We start from the raw sequence: 12,972 nt of genomic DNA, 5'->3' as shown, positions 1-12,972 counted from the left end.
GAACAATGGCCACAAGCTGAGGGAGGATAGGTTTAGGTTAGATATTAGGAAGAACTACTTCACGATGAGGGTGGCCAGAACTTGGAATAGGCTTCCCGGAGAGGTGGTGCTCTCACCTTCCCTGGAGATCTTCAAGAGGAGACTGGATGGGCACCTGGCTGGGGTCTTATGACCTGCCACCCCCAGTGCCCCTTCCTGCCCACGGCAGGGGGTCGGATTCGATCTGTCTAGGTCCCTTCCCACTCATTGATTCTATGAGTCTCTGTTCAGTCGAACCACATGTGTAATGTTTTAATACAGTGCTCCTGTACTGTGGTCGGAGCAATTGCAATTGTGATATCAACATTTTACAACTAACATTTATAATTCCCCCTGAAAAGCAAGGATGTGGGAATCTATCATTGTCATCCCTGCCCCACTTTGCAACGGCAGTCCCCCCACCCCCACCCCCATTAGATCCTGATATCACAGGATCTTGTTGACCTCTTTTCCCATAAATCAGTTCTGGCATCAACTCACTCTTGAAAATTTCTAGGCCTTTCCCTCACAAATGTTATGTAGCGCACACCAAATTCCAGTGACATTCAAATAGATTTTTTTAGGCAGCACCATCTTACCCGTATTTGTCCTAATTCTCATTCAGCCAGCAGCCACTGCCTAGTGAGTAATTTAAAATTTCTGATGTGAAACCACTTGGCAAGGTCGGGCTTCATGAATGACAGCATTAGCATTGAGGCTGATTCTCCCAAAGTAATAGTGGGCACAGGAATCATGATGATATCAATGTTATTGATTTGGAATAAAGTCCCAGATGATTCCATGTTCAAAATGCTAGATCTCAGGAACATCTTGCTATCACACACACTGCTGGAATCTTGCTTGGATGCATGTTAATTGCCACAGCCCGTATAATGATGGGTGGCATTTTTCCTGGTTGATACGTTCCTGTGCACCTTCAATGGCCTCAGCAAGGTTTGAGAAACTTGTTGACTCAAAGTTATTTTGGGAACACTAATCTTTATTGCCAATGAATAAACTATTTGTAGTAACTGTATTGTAACCTTTTTCCACCAAACAAAGACCATTGTTTTACCAATACCAAATGAATAAGCTACTGATCTATAGCAGTAACAGCATGTTACCAAGGTAGCAGGATAAGTTGAATCTAAGTAGCCCTTCCTAAAAAGTGGGTCAGTGCTTCCAAACAGCTATCTGGAGAACATCCTTTTCATGTGGAAGTTAGAGACGCACCGCTGATTACCCTAGGTGTGCATATGTGCATGATGATGTGCTTCCACCATTCTCTGCTTATGGATCCACCCCATAACCACTGTTACAGTCTGAAGCATTGCTGCACTGTGTTGCCATGCAGCCAGTTATCTTCTGGCTTTTCAGGAAGATAAGCTGCTGCCAACATGCCCTTAACTATGTTTTTTTTATGCTATATCTATTTTTTTCAGCTTTCACAAAACAAGTTGCATTCAAAGTAGATAGAACAAGCTCTCTTTCAGAGCAGGGGTCATGGCTTGTGACAGGGAAGGCACATTATTGCATTGACAGGCAAACAAGATTTCAGCATGAAACCCCAGGAAGAGCAGACAAGTTTTCCCACAGCACACTGTGAAGTAATGGAAAGAATGGCTCCATTTACTGCACTGATTAGCAGGATATCCATGATTCTCAAGGCCAGCCCAACATAAAAATCTAGTATAGCAACCATGTGGCTGTGAACAGATGGGTCTAAAATGTGGGGGCTTTGTAATGAGGACATTATCTATATTTGACTAGACTTGGCTAACTATACCTGTAGTGAAGAGGCAACGATTTTTGTGAGCTTTGCCCTTTGTTGGCTGAACTGCATAGAAGGGAGGGAGATAGACAAACTGTTGGGTACCACTGTATCCTTCTTCAGGTCTCTGAGATGAGACTTCTCTATCTGCGAATCAGTACAGATAGAGAAGTGTCTGCAGCAAGTTTTAAAATGCTGACAAACAGCTTTTATTCACAAAGTAGGTAGGATTACCTTTTCCAGACCTCTCAGGTACTCCAGTAATGTGGATGCTGTATTTCCTTGATCTCTGCTACAAATCTAGCCCTTTGTCCCTCGGAGCCTCCAGTTCCTTGCTGTGAGATCCTGTCTGCCAGGCCATTTACACAGTCTGATCTTTGCAGGCAGAACTTTTGTCCTCTATTCCCTGAATCTGTTTCATCAGGATGTCCAACGAAGCCTGAACATTCATTACAAATCCTTGAATATTATTCACTGTATTTCTAATGCTTGATTTTTAATTTTTTTCTCTCTAGATGTGCCCTCTATCAGAGAAGCCAAGTCCTCTTTTCCCCTTAGATCTTCCCTCAGAGGCCTACATCCTGGAAGCCAAAGATTGCTTGATCTCCGTGGTTTTTTGATGGCTCTTGAGACTGGAGGGGAGCATGAGTTTTCCCCAGCCATAGGTGATGATCTAAGGTTTATCCAAGAATCATTTTGTAAGGGTTTGAAAAACTTCAATAGTGGCGATAAATATTGCAAAATAGGGGGAGCCTGTTAGACTTGCATCTGCTTCACCCCCTGACCCTTGCATGCAAAACTTTAATTGTAAGGTTGCCTCATTTGAAGAAGCAGGTTTTAATCCGTGAAAAAGTTTTAATCTGTGTTAATTTTTGCATTGTTCCTAATCATTTCTTTACAAGGAGAATGATGACAGTAATTTAATAATACAGATTTTTAGGTGTAATTTTAATCAAAGTTATTGATTAGCTGTTTCAGTTTTATTGCAAATGTAATCTGCTTTCGTCTAGAGTTCATGTTAGCTGTTTACTCTTAACACTTTTTCTTCAAGGCAAAGAAAAATGCAACTTCTGAGGGCTTGTTCCTTCTACCCATGGCTCACAAGTATCTTACACTACAAGTTACCCTTCTGATTCCATTGAATATCACATAGATTAAGATAGGGGCTGCTAAACACAAGGAAGGGTGGTATATTTGGACTTTTGTTCATCTGGATGAAATGGGCCCAAAAATACAAAGCTGGTGCTAGCATGACCTGCCACTGTACAGCATAAAACAGCTCTGTTTGGGGGTTGCAAGCTAAGCATCCTCAGTCTCCTTAATATCATGGCAAATAGCCACAATGGGAAAAAAATAGGTGCGTGCATGTGCATGTTTAGGGTTTTGAAATACAGATTATTAAGATTTCATTATTAAGCTATAACAAAGTATTCCCTTTATCTTTTCTTGTAGAATGAAAAATAATTTTATGAGGCTTTTCAATAATGGTAATATTTGCAATTGTCCTGTTAGGAAGAAAGAGGGAAGCATTAACTGAGATGGGCTAGGACCATTTTAAAAGCCTGGCTTATTTGTTGAAGGCCAAACAAAACAAAACTAATACATGACAGGGACAGAAATGCAGCTCCTCTGACTTCTATTTGTAACCTCACTGTTGGAGAAAGGCAGGCCTGACGTCCAGCCTCTTCCGAGGCTTAGCACCAGCATCAGGCTGTTTGACACACCATTTTTCCCTGTCCTTCTGGTCATGGGCTCACAGTAGTGTTGCTGGGATAGATGATGTCTTGGCTGGCTACATCATATCTTAATTGCCTTCAAAATTTGGCTTTCTGGCTATGGCAGAGCACTGGTAATAAGACTGCTGGTGAATATTGTCTGAGTGGCTTTGTTAGAGGTTTTTTGCTACTGTTTGTTGGGGTACCTGCTTCTTTACCGACAAAAGCATTGTCTGCATTTCCAACTACTTTCACATTTCTTATAATTGAATTTGCTATTGCAGTACTCAAAATCCTAGTCTCCGGTGGATTAAAGTACAAATTGATATAGGTGTGCCAAAAGCTCCTTCAAGAGATGTGACAGATATGAACTTTTTCCCCTTTTGGATGCATTTAGACACTAGGTATGGACTGCTGGCAAATGAACACAGACAGCAGGTAGTGGTAGCAGTGTAAATGTAATTCTCTGGCTGTGCCCAATCAGTGCTGAGTATGGGACAAAAAATAATCCAGGATTTGGCACTCAAAATTCATTGATACTTGGTAGAATTAAACTTCTGAAAGTAGAGTGGCTTCATTTAGCTATATTTCCTAATCCCACTGAAGGAAAACTGAATGCTTCTGAAAGAGACCTAAAACATACCACAGCAAAGTAGTAATGGGATATATTTAGTGTTACTAAGTGTAAACTAAATTGTGACTCTTCTATTTCAAGTATCTTGTGGTTTCTTTTTTACTGTCTTACCACTTCTACAATTTAACCTCTGTAAAATATATAGGAAATTGCTACATGGATTAATAAAATATAATTGTAGGCTTGTTCCAGAGTCAGGGGATTGAAGATGAAAGGTGAAAAGACCCCAGATTAGCTTCAGTAGGCCTTCTGTACTGAGATTTAAGAAGAAGAAACTGCACTATCAACATATAAGGAGGAATTTTTACCTGTGATTTATACTGAGGTTATCCTGAATTGTGTTGTGTCATGTTGATTCATTTTTTTCTTTTACAGGAGATTCTACTCAGTGCATGTGTTGTTTCTTCAATGCAAGACCATCGAGACTTTATGGGTTTTCTTGCATCCTATCTTCTTACAGAGAGATTGCTTTCTAAATGTTTTTCACATTTATTGTGTCATGAAGAAAAAATCTATGGTTAGATGTCTGTTCTGATCTGCTAAGCAATGCTTTTAGCTTCAAAGCTTCAATAGTCAGACAGGCCTCAATAGGACTTCACATGCAAGTAAAATTATGCATGTGCTTATGCCTCTGAAGATAGAGGATAAATATATCTCTAAAATTTTAACTTGGGGAAACCCAAGTAGAATGAAATGTATGCAAATATTTCTGTCTGTATTTGAGTTTACCTGGAGATAACACTTGTTAACAGCATGTAAAGACCATTTTTAAGAAGAATAGTTTGTATCCACTTTCTTGGATACAGTTCTGTTAACTGTAACGTTGTACAATATTCTGTTGCTTTGGGATGTGTCTACTTGACATTTTTACTCCTTTTTCTTTATTATGTAGAATTATTAAGAACATTAAAAATAATTTTAGGGAAGGATAATTGGCAATTAATTGGCAATATTACAAATGAAAAAAGTACTTAAAGAATAGCCTGAAAGGCAATTCCTCATTCTCTTAAACTTAGGAGGGCTTGTAGTGGGGGAAAAGGCAAAATAGCTATAACAGTGAGCTTTTATACCAACAACTTTGAAATCATCAATAATTATGTAGCCTCAATATATTTTTTTGGCAATTTGGGTCCTAGGTATTAAGATATTAATTCAAGGTAATTATTACCTATGAAAAATGGAGCACAAAGCCCATCAGGTTGAAAGACAAAGCAGTAAGACTTCTTATAGTTTCTTAAAGTAATGAAAATGTGTATGCATCTTAAAGTAAATTTGAATTTGAGAAAGGTCATGGTTTGAAAAGAGAGATCAAGATCTTCTTCCTGAGAACAAGCATGGTGGGGTCAACAGAAGTGCAACCTTCTTCATGTTACCTGTATCCCTCAATCTGACACAAGGAATGTTGTCAAGAGGTGAGAGGAAAATGGAGTTGCCAGATCTGTGAAATTCTTTACAAATCTAATGAGTTTGTGGAGAAGGGGAACATTTATCTGTTCACAAGTAACTATTGAACTCATAATGCACAGATTTGGAGTGGCAATTGAAAACTTCATGTAAAAACATATGGGAACTGAGCCGAAAATATAATATCTTCCACATACAAGTAATAATTTCTAATACCAGTGGTTCTAATGACTTCCGAAGGACCCCATGTGTGAGCAAAGGTTTGCAAGATCCAGCCTGAAAAAAGAAGGAAATGTTTGGTGATGAGGGTAGAAAATTGGAGTTGGAGTTTGATGGGTTTTTTTGGGTAGGCTAGAGAGGGGTGGAAAGAGGGGCATTGAAACAAAGCCCTGTTTTTAATTTTGTTAAACCTGTTTCCTGAATTAGAGTTTCTGTTGGCAACAAAAACTGAAACGTTCTTGAAATAACATTTTAAAAATTGTGTTTAAATCAAATAATAGACACCTTTCATAAATGGAATACACTTTAAATCTAGTTATATACAATGTTTTGTGGCCACGAAAGCCTATTGTTCTATTGCATATTTGCAATCCATATGTGGCCAGTACAGTTGCCTAAAGTGGTTTGTTTTGGCCCTGCAGGTGTTTCAGTGTGTTTTATAGAGTAGCAAGCTTCTTAGTTTGGACTTTGACATTTTATAAAACAGATACTAAGCAATATGTGTATTGCAGCTGAATGTATCATTTCTGTTTACCGCAGTTTCAGGGTTTTTTTTTTTTTTTTTTTTAAAGTATTTATTGATTGACCATGTGTATTGTTTTTTTCTTTAACTGTAAGTATTTGTTTGCCATTTATGAATGAATGCTTTATTATTGGAAAATATTAGGTGTATTTGGATGCCCAATAGCTGTACTATGTAGCATTGCAATAGGAGTGATTATTTTAACATTGTTTTTATACTTCCTTGCTTTGTTACTAGCATTTATTGACATAAAGCATCAGTTTGAAGCTTTTTGTCTAATTTCCCATCCTCTTCAATTTACCTCCTCCTGGTTTTGTTTACATTTAGCATATCTGTTAATGAGCTTCAGGTGGAACAGACTCTGCTAAGATCTGTTTTTGTCTTGGTTATGGCCCTATGAGGACTATGTACACATCTTGTGAGTGGATTAATCTTTAAATCATTACTTTTTGTAAGCAGAGCCTGTGATTTGAATGACTAACTGCTGGGCTCATTTTCTACCTGGGAAATAAGGTTTGGAGAGCCATGACCAAATTCTGAGTTTTGGGTCACTATTCCCATTGACTACAGTGAGAGCTGTGGGCATTATGCATGGTTTTGAGGAGCTTTTGCATCATAAGGGAGCAGATCCTTCTGGTTACTGTACTGGAATACAATCACCCCTCCAGAAATTCTTTGTGGTATGGCAGGCTCTAGCCAGTCGCATGGTTTGTATGGTGACCTCCAAGTAAGTGTACTATATTGTGAGAGTGCTAACATTTGTTGCACTTTTACCAGACAAAAATACCCCTTGTACTTGACTATTTAATGCTATAGATATATATGGTATTTTGGGAAATGTCCTGTTCTGGTAGTTTGAAGGCCTGGTCCTCCATGGCAATCTCTGTGGGAAGATTTCTAAATCTCTGTAGGATCTTGTTGACTCAGTGGTTTCTTGGCACAACATGCATCTATCTGAAGAACTCAAAAACCCCCCCAAACTTAATTTAAAAAAAAAAAAAAGAAAAGTAAGTCTCTGGCTATTATGGTAGTAAAGACAACCTTAGAATGTGAGCCAAATGCACCTAATGTCTACTGTGCATCCTGAGGAGGTGATAACTAGGAGGTCCAGTCTTCACTATCCCTCAATGTGAGGATGTAAATCTGCCAAGGGGGTGGCAATTACTGGTGAGTTTTAATATGGCTGCAGAGTCCGATCCATGCTGCCCAAGTTTTTCCATAGATGAGACAGGTGGTACCTTGGTGGGAGGGGTGCACAGTTGTTGGCCAAGATGTTGTGCATTTTCCTTCTTCCTCTCATTTCTCAGCCACCTGAGAAAGACAGCTTTTTGGAGTGGGCTGCAGCTGGATGTATGGTGCAGGGCCATTGAGACCTGTTACCAGCCAGCACTTCTTAGTTTGTAAGATTGATGCCACCCTTTTTAGGGTGTGCTTTAAGGGTGTCCTTGTAGTGCTTCCACTGTCCTCTTACCATGACTGAGATGAGAGAAGGGGAGATGCATCAGCCATCCACACACAGTGGCCAGCCCAGCAGAGTTGATGTTTCATGATCTTTGCTTCAGTGCTGGTTATGTTAGCTGCAGAGACAATGCTGGCACTGGTGCATTGATCTTCTCATCTATGTGAAGGATCTTCCTGAGACAATGCTGATGGAACCATTACAGGTGCTTAAGATGGCTATGACTCAGGTCTCACACCCATAGAGAAGTGTGTGGATAACCACTGTGTTGTAGATCAGGATCTTGTTATCCATCTGCAATCTCAGTCAGTAAAGACATGGCAAAGCAGCTTCCTAAAGGATATGCTGGCACAATGAATCCTGTGTTTAATTTTTACGTCAAGACTGACTGATTGGGAGAGGTGGCTGCCAAGATATGGCAAACACTCAACATTTTCCAGGGGTTCTCCACTAAAAAGGTAGCTTGTGGAGGGAGGGGGGCAGCTTGTGTTAGGGCAGGCTGATGGAGCACCTTCATCTTCCCCATATTAAGGGAGAGTCCCAGGCTATGATAGGCACCTAGGAAAAGGTCAAGGGTAGACTGCAGAGCAGTCTCAGTGTACACGAGGATAACTGAATCATACACTGAAGGTTGGTGATGCCAGTCCTGGTATTTTTCAGTTTGCTGAAGGTGCCCCAGGTTGAAGAGCTGACTGTCCATTCAAGACTCAACCCCTATTCTGGGAGGAAGGCAGCCACGGATGAGAATTAAAAGTCACAGCAAGATAGATGGAGAACAGGGTTGGGGCAATGCTAAAGTAAAAAAAGCAGGCAAGAGTGAGGAAGTTTGTGTTACTGATAATTGTAACAAGTTTGCTTTCAGAAAGATGGTGTGACAGTATCAAGAGAAATTTTTAAAAATGTAAAACTAATGTTGATTAAACTGTCAACATTGGCAAGAAGGCCCTTTCATTCAACACTAGTAAAAAAAAAAAAAAAATCACATCCTCCTCCTCCCCCCAGAATTACCTCTTTTAACGAATATATGTTGGTGGTTCTAGGGTGGTATGGTCCATAACTCCAAAGGTTGTCCACCCTAATTCTTCTAAGTCTCTTTGAGTAGGCAAGGGACTTTTTCCATGTCCAAGCTTCATGTGAAAGGTTAAACACACTCCTATTCTTAAAACCTCTTTAAGGTGGTACCAGGAATTTTTGCACAGATTTCCTTTTACATACAACATCAAAAAATATGGAAATTATAACTTCAAATCTCATATTTTTTTCTGACAAAGCAACATCGTGCCTAAATTCAGTTAATTGTAATTTCATTTTTTTCTTAAATGTTGAAAGACAGATATGCAAATTTATTAAAATATGCATAGTTAAATTTAGCTATAAATTCCATTCAGGGATTTCTGCTTTGTATATTGTTCCAAGTCAATATGTCTGCAGAGAAAACCACCCACTGTGCAGGAATACAGTCAGTTACTTGGAAAGGTGAAGAGTTTAATTACGAGAATGTAAGTATTCAAGGGAACAGTAAAATACGGCAGTCCTAATTTTTTTTGGTTACAATTTTAACTAAAGGACATGCAGTTTTACACTGTTTACATCCACATTACTGTTATAAGAAAGCTTCCAATTTTTTAACCTTTTAGTTTGGTCTTATTTGTTGTATAACGAGGCAGTACAAGAGAAAATAGAGATTGCAGATAAATTCCAGAAATCTTGAGGGGTGGATTTCTGGAATAACTGTCAATACTCCCGTTAGGTCAGAAAATAATGAAGATTTTGGTTCAAAGTGAAGTATGCCAACTGCCTTTATTACTGAGAACATCTCCATGGAACCATGGTACCAACTGTAACATGGATAGTACAAGGTATATCCAGCAAATACAAAAAGTTCTCTTGTTTATGGTAATTTGTGGTTCTTTATTGTTTTTACTGACAGTAAAAACAAAAAAAGTTTCAATATAAGTGAGGTCTAACAGAGAAGAGATTTAACCTGTTGTTAGAGGGAACATTATAATTTATATAGATTTCTATCCTAACATTCTCATGTTCAATACAGAAAGGACTTTTGAGAGAAGGGCTGCCAATTTGCCAGTTCTGTCTGTCCCCCCCCAACCTACAGTCAGTTATCAGGAATTTATTTTTCATAGCAGGATTGCCTTACAAGGAATTATTCCCTCCCATGCTTCCCCCCCGCCCCCACCTTCCATACCCCAACATAATCAATAAACAGATCTCACAATAACATGAAATGCAGTTGGTCCATCTTTAAAACACTGTAACAATCTGATAGGCTTGAAACTGAGATCTTGTGTATCCAGAAGCAGAACAAAAGCTGTCTCAGGACACCTCTACACATTACAGATATTGTGCAATTAACTGGTTAACTGAGCCATTATGGGGAGACCAGCTACATATATGAAGCACCCATTGCACAATAAAAACCTCCAACCAAATGTAAAGTTAAACCTAAACAACATGTACTAACTTCATAGCTGGTTGGTATCAATCTTCAGTTTGCTTGTCAGCTGGTTGGTCTCTGTGGCAATGTGGGGCTCCCTGACTAGCCAGTGCTAGATTTTCCCACTTGCCTTTGGGCACACCACCCACCCATTTCACCTTGTTGTTAATTCATTAGGATATTAATTAATACAGGAATCTGCCCATTCTCACCCCAATGCTAGAGGGCACCATCTGTAACTCCATCCCTTTCTTACACCACAGCCCAAGCCTTGCAGATGGCATGAGGATGACAACGCTCCTAGTCTACAGCCATACCAAGACATATCTGGGCCTCCCCTCACTGGGCAAACAATACTGGGCTCCCAGCCCTCTCACTGGGGCTCCACATGCCCCTTCACTGGCTCCTCATTTCCAACCCCCTCACTGGGGCTACAGGACTTCCCTCCCCAGCAGGCTCAGGTGGCCATAGCCATGCCTGGTCCCAGCTACCTCTGGTGTTACATGACCCACTCAAAGGTGAGGGCTAGGGTTAAGGCACCCCAACCCACCTTTCACCAGGGTGGTAACTGGCATGGTATTTCCTGTGGGCTCTTATGCCACTGAGAGTCCCACCAGGCTACCCACTCCCAGCAGGGCACAGTTTTAGGTCATAGCCCAGGACCAGGAGCCTCCAGACCACCCCCTATAGCTGCTCCTCCCTTACCTCTGGGATGTCACATACAGCCCTACAACCAGGTAATATTAGTACTTCCTCTGTCAGCAGCAAACTGCTCTCTTTATATAGGTGGTCAAAGGTCTAAAATGGCTGCTGCAATCAAGCACCTGCTGGCTGCTTGGCTCAGCTCTTAAAGTGGCAGGCACCAACAGTGCCCTGCCACACATCGCCCCCCTTTAAATGATTCCTGGGGGGGGTTTCCCCTGCTGCTCCTCCAGAACAGTTTCCCCTCAGAGCCTGAGAAAACCCTCAAGTGGTGAGGACCCCAAAAGGTGCTCTGCCACAGTCTCCCAGCTACAGGCAGATACTATGCCCAGTGTAACGTGCCTGAGCCCTAGGCAGCCACGATTTGCAGGGCCAGGGGGTTTTATGCACCCATGAACCCTGGGGAACAAGGCTGCCATAATTCCTTGGGTTCTGGGGAGTATGAAAACTCCTCACCATAGGAATGCAGGAGATCCCCCCACCCCAGGGTGCAGGGAAACCCCTGGGGCCAGAGGATTGGTGCAGAGGAGAATCACCCCTATGGTTGGGATCCCCACAGCTGTGATCTGTGGGGTTCCCAGCCATGGGAGCTTGCTTCTGGCTGGTGCAGACGGAGCCCAGGATTGGGCTGCCCCTGCACCAGCAATAAGGCACAATGGGATCTAATGTGTGATCCAACAATCATGCCTCCTGCCATTGCACATTAGATTCTATCATGCCTTTACCTGCATGTGTAGAGGGGGTCTCAGTGCAGTATGAAAAGTGTCCTGATGCATTACTTCTATAGTGGATGGAATTCATTTAGAATTACTTTGGAACAAACCAATCCAGTGTACATATTCTGCAATGGTAGCTCTATATTCTGAGTCATCTCTGAATTCAGTAACTCCTATCCCATCTGCTTACCTATATACTGCATCCTTGCTTTTCTCATGGTTATGCAGTTTTTAGCACAACGGGTCTTGGTCCATGATTAGGGCTCCTGGGCTAGTAGCAGGCAACCATCAGTCCTTCTGGATCATGGTATTTGTGCAAGAGGTCACCAGGACCTTTGAAGCGTATGGCTAGGTAGGAGTAGGGAGGAGTGGAAGCTACCCAGCTCTTCCAAGAATTGCCAGTTGCTGGGTCCATCTTGCCCAGTATCCTATGTCACACAGTGGCACAGTAGATGCTGAAAGGGAGAATGAACTGGTCTGACTAGGGTTTTTTCCCACAATCTACTGTGAATGTTCCACTAAACTTTTATGTTAAAACATCTTCTTGAAAATTGTCAAATTTGTAGATTACTAAAGGTGTTCTGAGTGCTCTCTCTCTGTGGTTTAGCAGACTCAAGTAATTAAGTCTGCTCTGATGAGCTGTATTTCCATCACATTGGGGCAGGCTCTCGGCATGTGTGTAGGAGTCCCAAGAGTTTGAAACAATCTTTTCCTTTTGCCTTGTCTGGTCAGACAGCAGTTCTCTCACCCCTAGTTAAATTGTGTGTCATTCTCCCTTTCAGCATTTACTGTGCCACTGTCTGACATAGGATACTGGGCAAGATGGACCCAGCAACTGGCAATTCTTGGAAGAGCTGGGTAGCTTCCACTCCTCCCTACTCCTACCTAGCCATACGCTTCAAAGGTCCTGGTGATCTCTTGCACAAATACCATGATTTTAGTGCTAACAAATGGAGTAAATACTTTTATTTCTAAAAGGGAATTTCTTCTCTAGAAACTTGGAATTCTGGAGGAATGATTTTGGGAATGATCAAAAGGAGAAAAGAAGAAAGGGATGAACAGCTGATCTGCATATCACAAGAAAGGCTGCATCTCTAAGACCTACCATCCCTCAGTCACAGCATTAACTTTCTTTCTCTTCTTAAAATAGGAATCCGCCCCGCCACAACCCCGTATAAGAATGTCCTCGTATGTTCCCCATTCTGAAGTATCATCCTGTTGAAGCCAGTGAGGAAGACTTATATGAGCAAGGGTGCCAGAACCAATCTCTATGCTTCTCCCTCTCCCCCCAAATTATACCTAAGTAGCAGTTTTCATCACAGCTTAAGTCACAGCTTAGGACTTGAGAAATGTTAATGA

The sequence above is a fragment of the Crocodylus porosus genome, unplaced genomic scaffold, assembly GCF_001723895.1.
Source record: "Crocodylus porosus isolate Cpor-Errol unplaced genomic scaffold, CroPor_comp1, whole genome shotgun sequence".
NCBI classification, from domain to species: domain Eukaryota; kingdom Metazoa; phylum Chordata; order Crocodylia; family Crocodylidae; genus Crocodylus; species Crocodylus porosus.
Note: the sequence above shows the minus strand (reverse complement) of the source record.